Raw genomic sequence first — 10,145 nt, 5'->3', positions numbered from 1 at the left:
GTGATAGTGGTTTACTTTCACTGTTGCTCCAAAAAGGAGCCCTCTGTTCAGAGGGAAATGCAGAAGGTGTGAAGTGAACAAATAAAATGTTACATTTTTCCATCCCTGGCACAGCAGAGGAATAGGAAACAGCACGGCAGAAGAAGAGACAAGACTGGATAAAGAGATACACGACCTGAACAAATCAGACATACAATACTGGTTTCCATTCCCTGAGTTGACAAACATAAATTAACACCCAGTGAGATGACTGTGTTTTTGAGATAAAATTTTGCTTTCCATGAATACCCTGTAAAATGGGCTTAAAATTCTTTCCATAAACATTTCTAGCCACTAATCTAATTGACTGGAATGTTTTCAAAAAAGAAAACACAGCTGAAGGAAATTCACTGCTTTTATTCACATATAAGTGAATATTTGCAGATTTTTAAAGGTATTCCCCAAGGTCAACAACTAACTAAACAACCTTATTTTGTAAGCAGCTATGGTGCAGTAAAAATGCCAGGCTCTGAAATCTTTGTGTGAAACTATCTACCAAATCATCTCAATTATGCTGAAAAGAAAGAATATTTTAACAAGTGTTCCCTTGAACACGATCCCTCCTGATGCTCCCTGGAAGATGTAGCTGAAAGTGAAGTTTATGTCACCAGGGCACCTGCAAAGGGACCAAAGATTTCTGACTGCCTGAGATGCGCATGGATGCAGGTGGAGAGGGATCAGGCCCCTCTTGCCAGACCCTGGGTTGATTTGGGCTTTGAGACCTCAAATTCACGTGCTTCAGGGGAATTACTGCCTGTTTACAAGGGTGGGAGAGCTGCATCAATCTCCTGGGACCTACCCCGGCTACAGGCACACTACGCACCTCGAGCAGACCTGGTTCCCTGAGCCCTTTTTACTTTGGGTTTTGTGGTTTGTTTCTTTCTCTCGAATGACTTCTGTAGCAGCAGCTGCGGAAACCTTCAGGTAAAGCTGGAGCCAAACCCAAAACGTGTGACCTTTCTCCACGGTTTTGCACCACACAAATTATGGAGGGCGAGCTGAATTTCCAAACCAGGGACAACAACTATCACTGCTGAGCTGATCCCTGTCTAAGCAGCGCTAGTTTAATTGTAAGCAGTTTGGTAAAAACGCTGTAATTTCTAAACCCAGTCTAACTGAAGAGCGGCTTGGCTTAGTTCAGCTGAAGCAAACATGTTCCTGAACAACTGACCCTAAGCAACCAAACTCACAAAACCCAAAAGAACCCACCTCAAACAGAAATCACCTTGGGCAGCGGGCCGCATTTTCAAACTTTTCTCTGTAACTGCGAAATAGAGATTTTTAAAAGTAAATGCCAAGATCTTCCTATAATCGCTTCCTTGCCAGTGCTGGCCCTGAAAAAAAACTGCTGTACATTAGGAAAGCTGCAGCACCGTGATGATATGAAATATTGCCTCAGTTGCCCTCTCCAAGAGCATGTGCGTGCACAAAGGCCCAGTAGTTGGTTGTAGCAGCAAAGCAGGATGATTGCTTATAGACTTTCACCCTCCAGAAGGTATCGTGCCCAATATCGAGCTCAATTTCTGTCTCAATTCCGTTCAAATATCACTGTTAAAGAAGATACAACTACAAAAAAAGACAAGCATCTACCCTGAAATTCCCACCTGTTCCAGTTCTTTGAAGAGGGGCTGTGTGCGTATATATACGCCATTGAATGGTAAATACTCTATTCTTCATTTTATTTGCCAAATTGCACAGAATATGATGCAAAGCCCTCTTTTGCGCAGTGTTCAGAAGTCGCTAAGCACGAATCAGTGTGTGAGCATTGCTGAAGGCTGCAGAACCTTGCAAGTATTTTAACCTCTTACTATGGAAGAAAAAACAAATTATGATAGATCTTAAATTCTCTGCTTTTGCTATCAATTCAAATATGGGGATAACTTCTAAAAATCCTCTGTTATTCCCAATGATGAGCTGAAATTAATCCCTTACGCCGAGGTAACCGTCTTGGGTTTCAATGGAAACAGGTCTGTGCCAAACAAAATATGCGTTCGTATTCATAAATTTTAATGCAAATATCCAATGGCTCAGAAGATGAGCAAAATGCAGTATGTGTAAAATAAAATGCAATAAAAGAACAATAGGGTGGATTCAGTTTATTCTGATCCAAAAGCAGTTAAAGCAGGAGCACTTACAATAGCAGAGCTCAGCAGATTCCAACAGGAAAGGAAATATTAGTCAACAAATTCTCCAAGTTTTATGAACATGCCAGTCGGGGTGGGGAAGCCTTCACATGCTTTCAAAGCAGTCTGAAGAAACAGGGAAGATGGGGTAGCTATTCAACTACGTTATTTTCCCAATATTATCTTAGAATTGGAAGATTTACAGCTTTATGCAGCTGATGAGCAGACCAGTGCCACTGCCCAAGGAATTCTGCATGTAAGAAACTCCCTGGAGCCTCAGTTTGAAGGTGTTGGGAGAAACCCCAAAAGCATAATGTCAGGTATGTTTCATAACATAAAATATTATAGCTAATTTCTTAAAATTCACTGTGTGCCAGTGCTGGATGCTCAGGAAGGCATAAGAAAAAATCCCATTCAAACCCCACCAAATCTGTATGCCACCATTTTTTTTTTCCTTCTTGTTTTCCTGACACGACACCCTTACTGGTCTTGTTTTTCTTCCCCTTTCATACGAGAGCAATCTGAGTACCATTCTGGATTTCTTGCAAGACACAATGGGCAGAATGACGCCTTAGATGCTAAGAGACAACTCTGAAGGCCATTTTTTTGGTTCATGATTTAACATTCCGGCTTCAAATGAGGAACTCTGAAATTTGCAGCTATCCGGATCTCAATAAAAGCAAGCAGAAAAAACCCCTGTCATTAGTCCCACTGTTTCTAAAGCAAAAACCAAGAACAAATTATTGCAGGTTATAGCTTTTTCAGCTCTTCAATTACTGTGGATGCCAAAATATGAAAAAAAAATCTGTATTGATAGCAATCTGTCCAGGCAACAAGTTTTTAAAGCAAACAAAACTGCCTATTTTTGCAGCCCGGGAAAATGCAAATGTAGTCCCTTATTCTGATAGTGTTATTTCATTCTCTTATAGAAATCTCTCAGCTATTTTATGCTTTTCTGCAAAAAAACCCCAGGTTTTAGTTTAAAAGTTTGTATGTAGAGATGAAGAGGTGAAACACAAATTGAGTATCACATTTCCTTCACTGGGATTAAATTTTTTGTAAGGCTCCAGTATTTGTTGGAAACTTGTAGTGAGCATTACTTCCTCATTCTACCTTAAAATAAACTCCTCCGATATTAATAATTTGTGAAAACAGCACTGCTTTTTTACACCACTGATACTGTTCCTATCTGTCAATTCCCTCCAGTAGCACAAGAGGAATTGCTCTTTGTAACACAGCTGTTGATGCTATTACTTTTATTTTTTCATTAATCTGGTCAAATTTTGACATCATGCTGGAACCCAAGATGTGCTTTATTCTCTAAAAATGTTAGAAATTTAAAAAAAAAAAAAAGAGGAAAAGGTGGAGGACTAAGGCGGAAATACTCAAACCTTAAGTCATGACACCTGGCAAACACAAGCAAACCCCAAGTTCCCAAGTCCAAACCCGGGGGTCCTTTGGGGCTGAGGGAAGCCGAGGCCTTCACAGCCGAGCTGGCTGCAGTCAGTCCCCTTCGTCCTCCCTCCCCCCCCCCCGGGTTTTCACCTCCCACCCAGCACCCGGCCAGCCCTTCCCCGCCCGATGGCAGCGGGGCCGCCCCGGCTTCCCCCGGAGCAGGCCCCAGCTCCGCTCTCCTTCCTCCCGCGGGAAACGACCTTGGCTGAGCCAAGGTGGAGAGGGGCTCGCCCCGGACATCTCCGGGCCACCGGCCCCGTTCCGCAGGCAGCCCCGGGGCGAGCCCTTTCCCTCCCCGGGGTCTCAGAAGCGCCGGGCCCGCTCCCTACGCCCCGCCCGATCCCGCCTGGCTCGCTGAGGTAACCCCCGCCTCAGCCGGCTCGGTACCCCCCCCTCGCCAAGGCAACCCCCGCGTCGGCCGGCTCGGTGCCCGCCCCCGCCGCTCGCTGAGGTAACCCCCGCCCGCGCCCTCACACCGGCGCCAGCCCGCCGGCCTCGGGGCCGGCTGGATGCCCGCGCCCCTCCCCCGGGCCGGGCCGGGCCGCACCGCACCGGGCCGCCCGCCGGCTCCAGTCACGCTCCCTCCCCCGCCCTCCGCTCTCTGCGTGACCATCTCCCGGGGAGGGGGCGGGAGAAGGCACTTCCCCCCCCCGCACCCTTTTGATTGGACTGAGCTGGGCCGCCCATCAACTCAATCCTCTATGCTGGTTGGCCGCAGCGGCAAGCCAGCGCACAGCTCCCGCCCTGCGGGGGTCCCTCCAGCCCTCCCCAACACTTCGCGGCAATGTCCTCAGAAGACTCATTGGGCCGAAGGGGCCGCTCCAGCGCTGGCGGCAGATCCCCGCGCCCATTGGTCGGTCGCCGCGCCAATCCGCCAGGCCGCGGCGCCTCGTAGGCTGGCGGGGCGCCCGGGGGGCGGGGCGGCCTCCCCCCCCCCCCCGGTCCCGCCCTGTGACTAACTCCCGTGTGTGAGTCACGGCGCGGCCCGTCAGCGCCGTTAAATGCCGTGTGCGGGCGGGCGGTGCTGCCTGGGCTGCCCCGGCCCCCTGCGTGCGGGCGGCCGCCTCCCCCGCCTCCTCCCCCGGTACATGGCTGGCGGGCCGTACTTGTCACGGTGTCACATCCTCCCTGCCGGCTGCGGCCCCAACTTCCCCCCTAGCTCGGCTGCCGCCGCCGCCCGGGGCCACCGCAGCGGCATGGGATAGAGCACAGCCGCCTCAGCGCCTGGCCGCCGCCTCCGTCGCGCAGCCCGGCGCCTCGCCGCACGCTCATTTTAAATTAATTTCCTCCCCTCCGGTTTAAATTCCTCACCCGTGTTCCCCCCCGCTGCCTCTTCATCCCCCACACCCCCTCTTTCCGTTGGCACCCCCTTCCCCTCCCGTTTGGCTGCCCCCCGTTCCCCTCAGCGCCTCCCTCAACGGTCCTCAACGGCCCTCGCCGCGGAGCCCCCCGGAGCGGGTGAGTGCCGGGCACGGCCTTCCCGGCCTCGCTCCTTTCTGCCTGCCGGGGCTGGGGGGTGTGGGTTGGGGGGGTAGGGGGTGGGCGGAGGGCCGGGGCAGCCCCCAGTTGCCCGTGGAGGCGGCGGAGCGGGCGGGGGGAGCGCGGCGGCGGCGACGGGCCGGGTGGCTCCGCTGGCTGCCAACTGTTAGAAAGTTGGGGGCATTCGCCTCACCGCGCAGCCTGGCACTGGCCGGGGAGATACTTTCCACCTCGCACTGGAAAAGAAAGGGGGAAAAAAAAAATCTATTAAAACCTGGCAGTTTTGCCAACTACAAATGCGTGTCAGGCTGTCGATGACACATTTGATTGTAATTTTTATTTTATTTTTTTTCCCCGGTTAAGACTGCGGTTGAGGCTGTGGTGAAGGTTGACGTGAGGGGCAAGGGGATCCTGAAAGCCACGCTGCTCGAGTGGTGGGCCAGACCCCTCCGGACCAGGCTCTGTCCACTGTCTTTCCTGGAAAACCAGGGAAAGTCACCTTTTTTTTATTTCCAGGTGCACCATCCTCCTCCCCACCCTGTCGTGCCTGGATGTTTCGGTATTACCTGGGCTTGACTTGGCGTGGCAGGAAAATGCGTGTATCGTAGGGTGAAGCCATGGTCCGCAGTGGGGAGTTTTGGTGGCTTGGATTGATACTGGGAGTGCTTAATGTAAAATGGTTATGTCTCTATTTCATTGCTATTGATTTTTTTTTTTCCTCCTTAATGTATTTTTAGAAACGTGAATGTGGTGTACGTTCTCATGTGCCGTACGTTCAGAGTAGCTAAAATAAAACAGATACATGGAAAACCCCAGCAAGTACAGCAGTGTTTTCAAGTGCAGGGCAACTGAAGCTTTAATACTTTGCAGGGTTTAGTTATTAATATTAATTGCTTGATCTTTGTAATTCATATTATATGGAAACTAATTGCTGAATTGAAGGTTTAACAAACCTCACAGTGCTCCAAAATGAACTTTTTCAGACATCTGAAAAATAAATCTACTGAACTTTTGTTAAGAGGAAAGGCTAGCATCATTCTGAGAATCTTCCACATGAAGTTGCTCTTTTTTTTTTTTTAGAGCAAGCAGTCTTGTAAATAAGAAGTATGGCTTTAGTCAGTGACTACTTAAGTGTAGTCTTAAGTATGCTTAAGATCAGTAGATTTCTAGAGGCAATGAAGTCTTGAACAAATCTTGTCTTGCTTCTATCTATAAAGAGAGGGAGGGAAACAAAAAAATCAGCCCTGAGGTTCATACCAAATAGAAAATCACTCCTTATCCCAAGGAGTAACTTGCCCAGCATAACCCAAAAACTTCCTAAATGTCTGTTGTTTTGCCTTTATGAGGGGGGTCCTTCAGCTGTGGCCTTTTAAATCAATATGAAGAGTGCCCACTTTTCCTCTGGTACTAGTTTAGCACCAGTGCAACTTCATTAACTTTAACGGACCAGATTTGCATTAATGTGAAAAGTAATCAAGAAACACATATTTTCAGAAAGGCCTCTGTAGTAGTGACGTGACAAGCTCTGAATCCTTCCCTCATCAGACCCAATTACACCACCCTTACTCATGCTGAGTGGTACTTTACTGCGCAAGTACTCCCTGCAACGCTTGTATGACTACTTGTGTACTACAGTACCAATCTGGGTGAGGTAGAGTGGCGCTTATTTTTTCACACCTATTTTTTTCCCTTCCCTTGAAATAATATATTGGATAACTATTTCTCTTGGGTCATGAAGAAAACTTCTGAGGATTAAATGTAAAGCTGCTCTGTTAAGTGACCATACCAAAAAAGCCCTGTTTAAGACTTCTGTGCTACCAGTGAAACAGGTAGGTAAGTTTTCTGTGTGTTTAGCTTTCCCTTGTTGCTATGGAAAGTAGGAAAAAGATTGTTGAAAAATACATTATCTTGTCCTGAAATTCCTATATGCCTGAGGGACTCCATACTTACATGCAGTGTTCAGGTTGGAGTTGGTTTTTTTTCTTCCCCTCCTTCTCCAGACCCCCCCCTAAATATTGACATCACGTTGTTTAAATGTTTGCTATTGAAATCACTGGCAGCAGGATCAGGCCCTCAGTTGTTTTTCTTTAAAGCAGTTGATAATGGCTTGGACGTGATGTTGTAGAAAGATAATATCTGGTGTGTCCACAGCTCAGATCCAATGTCTTATTACAATCTCAGAAGAAAGCTCCATAGTAAGCAGCCTGTAAAGAAAATATGTCTAACAAAGCAGAACTGTCTTCTGCCTTTATATTCTTATTTAGAAATCTCTTGAAAGTTTGCTTGATACTCCTTCAGAACAAGACACAATTCTTTCATGTTTGTTTCATGTTTTCACTTCCTCATATGACTGTGTTCATTGCTAAGCTTTTGTGTCACTGATTGAGATGTTATTGTAATTAACATTAATTATGCAAACTAGATTGTTTTTAGAGGCACTCCAACTCTGTATTGATACTGTCAACTTGTTTGTTTGTTGAACAAAAATCCACACATTTCACCATTCTCAGAGGAAATTGATTAACCGGTTCCAAATTAATATATGCATGGGAAACCATAATAAAATTAAGCGATTTTAGCTCTAACACCACATTGAATCTTGATGGAGATGGTGAATATAGTACGGTTGGTTCTGAAATATCAAGGCAGGGTAAATGGGTAGGAGAGCAAGAAAGGGGACTAGGTACAGCCATTTGGGGAGGGTGTTTACACTGCAGAGTTCCACCACATTCTTTCCAGATACACAGTACTAGATTAATTGGGCCAAATTCTGCAGTCCCTAATTGAACAAAACTCTCACTGAAGTATACTGGAGCTGTCTGCTCGCTTGGTTGTGGACTGCTGAATTTGTTCGAGAAATGGAGAAAAATGGCAGAGTTTACTTCATTAATTATTTAGGACATTTTGGATTTGAGACTCGGAGAAGGTATCTTCCTTTAATTTGGTTTAGAAGGTGTTCCAGGGTGTTCTGCGGGGTTTTTTTAAAAGAAAAACTTATTAAAAATATCTTTGAAATATACATTCACTTATAAAATATTCCCTATAGCAATGGTAACATTTCACCATCTTTGTATAATGTTAATTATAGTGACAATCACAAAAGTCTCTGATTCTGAATCACCCCCTTGAAGCACTTCTGAGCTGAGAAGGACTTTAGAATCTCTCCCTAGAAATAGTAATTGTTGCAGTATTTATATGTTGTATTGTTGTGTACTCTCAGGAAGAAAAAAAGAGGGGGGTGGGGAGAAGAGTTTAAATGAGAACTTGCTGTCATAATATCAAGTCTGAAAATATACGCAGACTTGGCAGATTATTCCCTGTCTTAAAAATTAAGTCTCTCTAATTTCCCATTTAAATAAGTAAAACTTGGTTTGCAGCTTGTTTTGGGTAATGAAAGAGAAGTTTTTTGTTTCTACTTTCAGTGCAGTGGTCCTCTGGAAAGTTAGAAACAGCGCCCTGGGGCTCACTGAAGTGGAGGGTGTATAATTATATGGGAAGGCTCCATAGCATCAGTGAATTAGCATTAGCAGCTGAGTGAGTTTGTTAAGCTGTAGAGATGGTATTATGGAAATCAATAAAATGCTGGGGTTTTTTTCATATTGCAGATTCCATGTTAAAAGGAAAAGATGCTGTTTGTTTGTCTGCCTTCCATGTAGGCTTGCCAAACCATTAGTTGATTTGGAAAGGCAGGTTTTTCAGTTCAGACAGTAAGTATTCAGATTTTTTTAAAACTCTTTTCTTTTAAAACTCTTTTATTTATTAGTCTGTCTTTCAGAAATCATGCTAACACCTTGGCCTGCAAGTGGCTTCAAGTGTGTGTGTCTGTCAGCAGAGGCAAGAGTGAAGGTCACTTATTTTTCTTATGACATGCTGGTGTGGCATTGTTTGTTGTAGCTCAAATGCTCTGTTTCTGATATTCCTGTTTCTGCTTTAAATTAAATTATCTCAAGTGTTTGGAGGGTTCTGATGAGATGTACTGAAATCCATGATAAAAATAAAAGAGAATAGTGACCTTAACTGTTTTCAGAGATGTGAGTCAGAAGGGTTGATATTAATCACCGTAAGATCTGTAATATGCATTGGCCTTTATTTCTTTGTCTCAAAGCTTCTCTGCTTTTATACGAGAAAGACAAGTAACTAGATCATTCATCACATTAAGCACTTACAAAGAAATGACAGATCGACAGCCTTATGTTGAGCACATTGTAACATGTATGATGCATTAAGTTCTGATGATCTATATAAAACATTTTAATTGGGAGGAACAGTAAATGGGAACGTCTGTCTTCTAATCCAAGGACTTTGGTTTTTTTCCTTCTTCTTCCTGACTGAAATTAAACTTAAGTTCATAATCAAATTATTTTATTTTAAAATATCTGTATGCTATGACCTTTGATAAAACACTCTGAAACATTGTATTCAAGCTAAGATACACTAAGGGCTTTGGGGGAACCTGGGAAACCTGGCTGCCTTAGTGGTGGATAGCATAACTGATGGTAATCTGGTGGACTTCATGGAACTAAGAAGGTCCAACTCAGCAGCTTCTTCAGGGATGCTGCAGCAAGCATCTGTTTTGTGACGTGTGAGCAGCCTGTGTACAGAGTTCAGATATTGTGAGGCATGTGGAGCATGTTCTTGTGTGAATAGAAACAGTTCAAAATGCTGGATTTATGATGCAGGCAACAGTAAAGGTCAGCAACTTGGAAAATTAATAATATGGCTTGTGTTGACATTTCAGAGGGAATTCTGATGGGGGCGTGGTTCCAGCGAATGTAAACTTGTTGGTCCGGCTGCACAGATAACATAGGCAGCCTTCCTCTTATCTCTTTGGTAACCCAAACTTTTTTACTGACAAACTGGCAACATTATGTTTATATTCTCCCTATGCTTTATTGTTTTGTCTAATCTCTAATTAAATAGAGCCAGTGAAGGCCAGCATGGTGCTTCTAGTGTTCAACTCAGCTTAGAAATGACATTCCACTTTCTAATGATTATTAACAGGTGAAGTCATGGTGGGGGGCAGGGGTAGTTGGAGTAATGTAGTATGCA

The 10,145-nt window shown here is 45.2% G+C and overlaps 1 protein-coding gene across 3 annotated transcripts in view; it reads left to right on the top strand.

The window, feature by feature from the left end:
- Positions 1–4,607: 4,607 nt before the first annotated feature.
- SERTAD2 (SERTA domain containing 2) overlaps positions 4,608–10,145 on the top strand; it is an 80,864-nt gene continuing 75,326 nt past the window's right edge. Inside the window, exons 1-2 of one of the 3 annotated variants that reach the window (XR_012834781.1) lie at positions 4,608–5,075; positions 6,835–6,924. The gene's annotated coding sequence lies outside the window, so the exon portion shown is untranslated. Of the gene's footprint in view, positions 5,076–6,834; positions 6,925–10,145 lie in introns of those variants that run through there. The other 2 variants (XR_012834780.1, XM_075749683.1) reach the window with 2 other exon arrangements.

The sequence above is a fragment of the Balearica regulorum genome, chromosome 3, assembly GCF_011004875.1.
Source record: "Balearica regulorum gibbericeps isolate bBalReg1 chromosome 3, bBalReg1.pri, whole genome shotgun sequence".
In the NCBI taxonomy this organism is placed as follows: domain Eukaryota; kingdom Metazoa; phylum Chordata; class Aves; order Gruiformes; family Gruidae; genus Balearica; species Balearica regulorum.
This window is presented reverse-complemented; position numbering and strand designations above follow the sequence as displayed.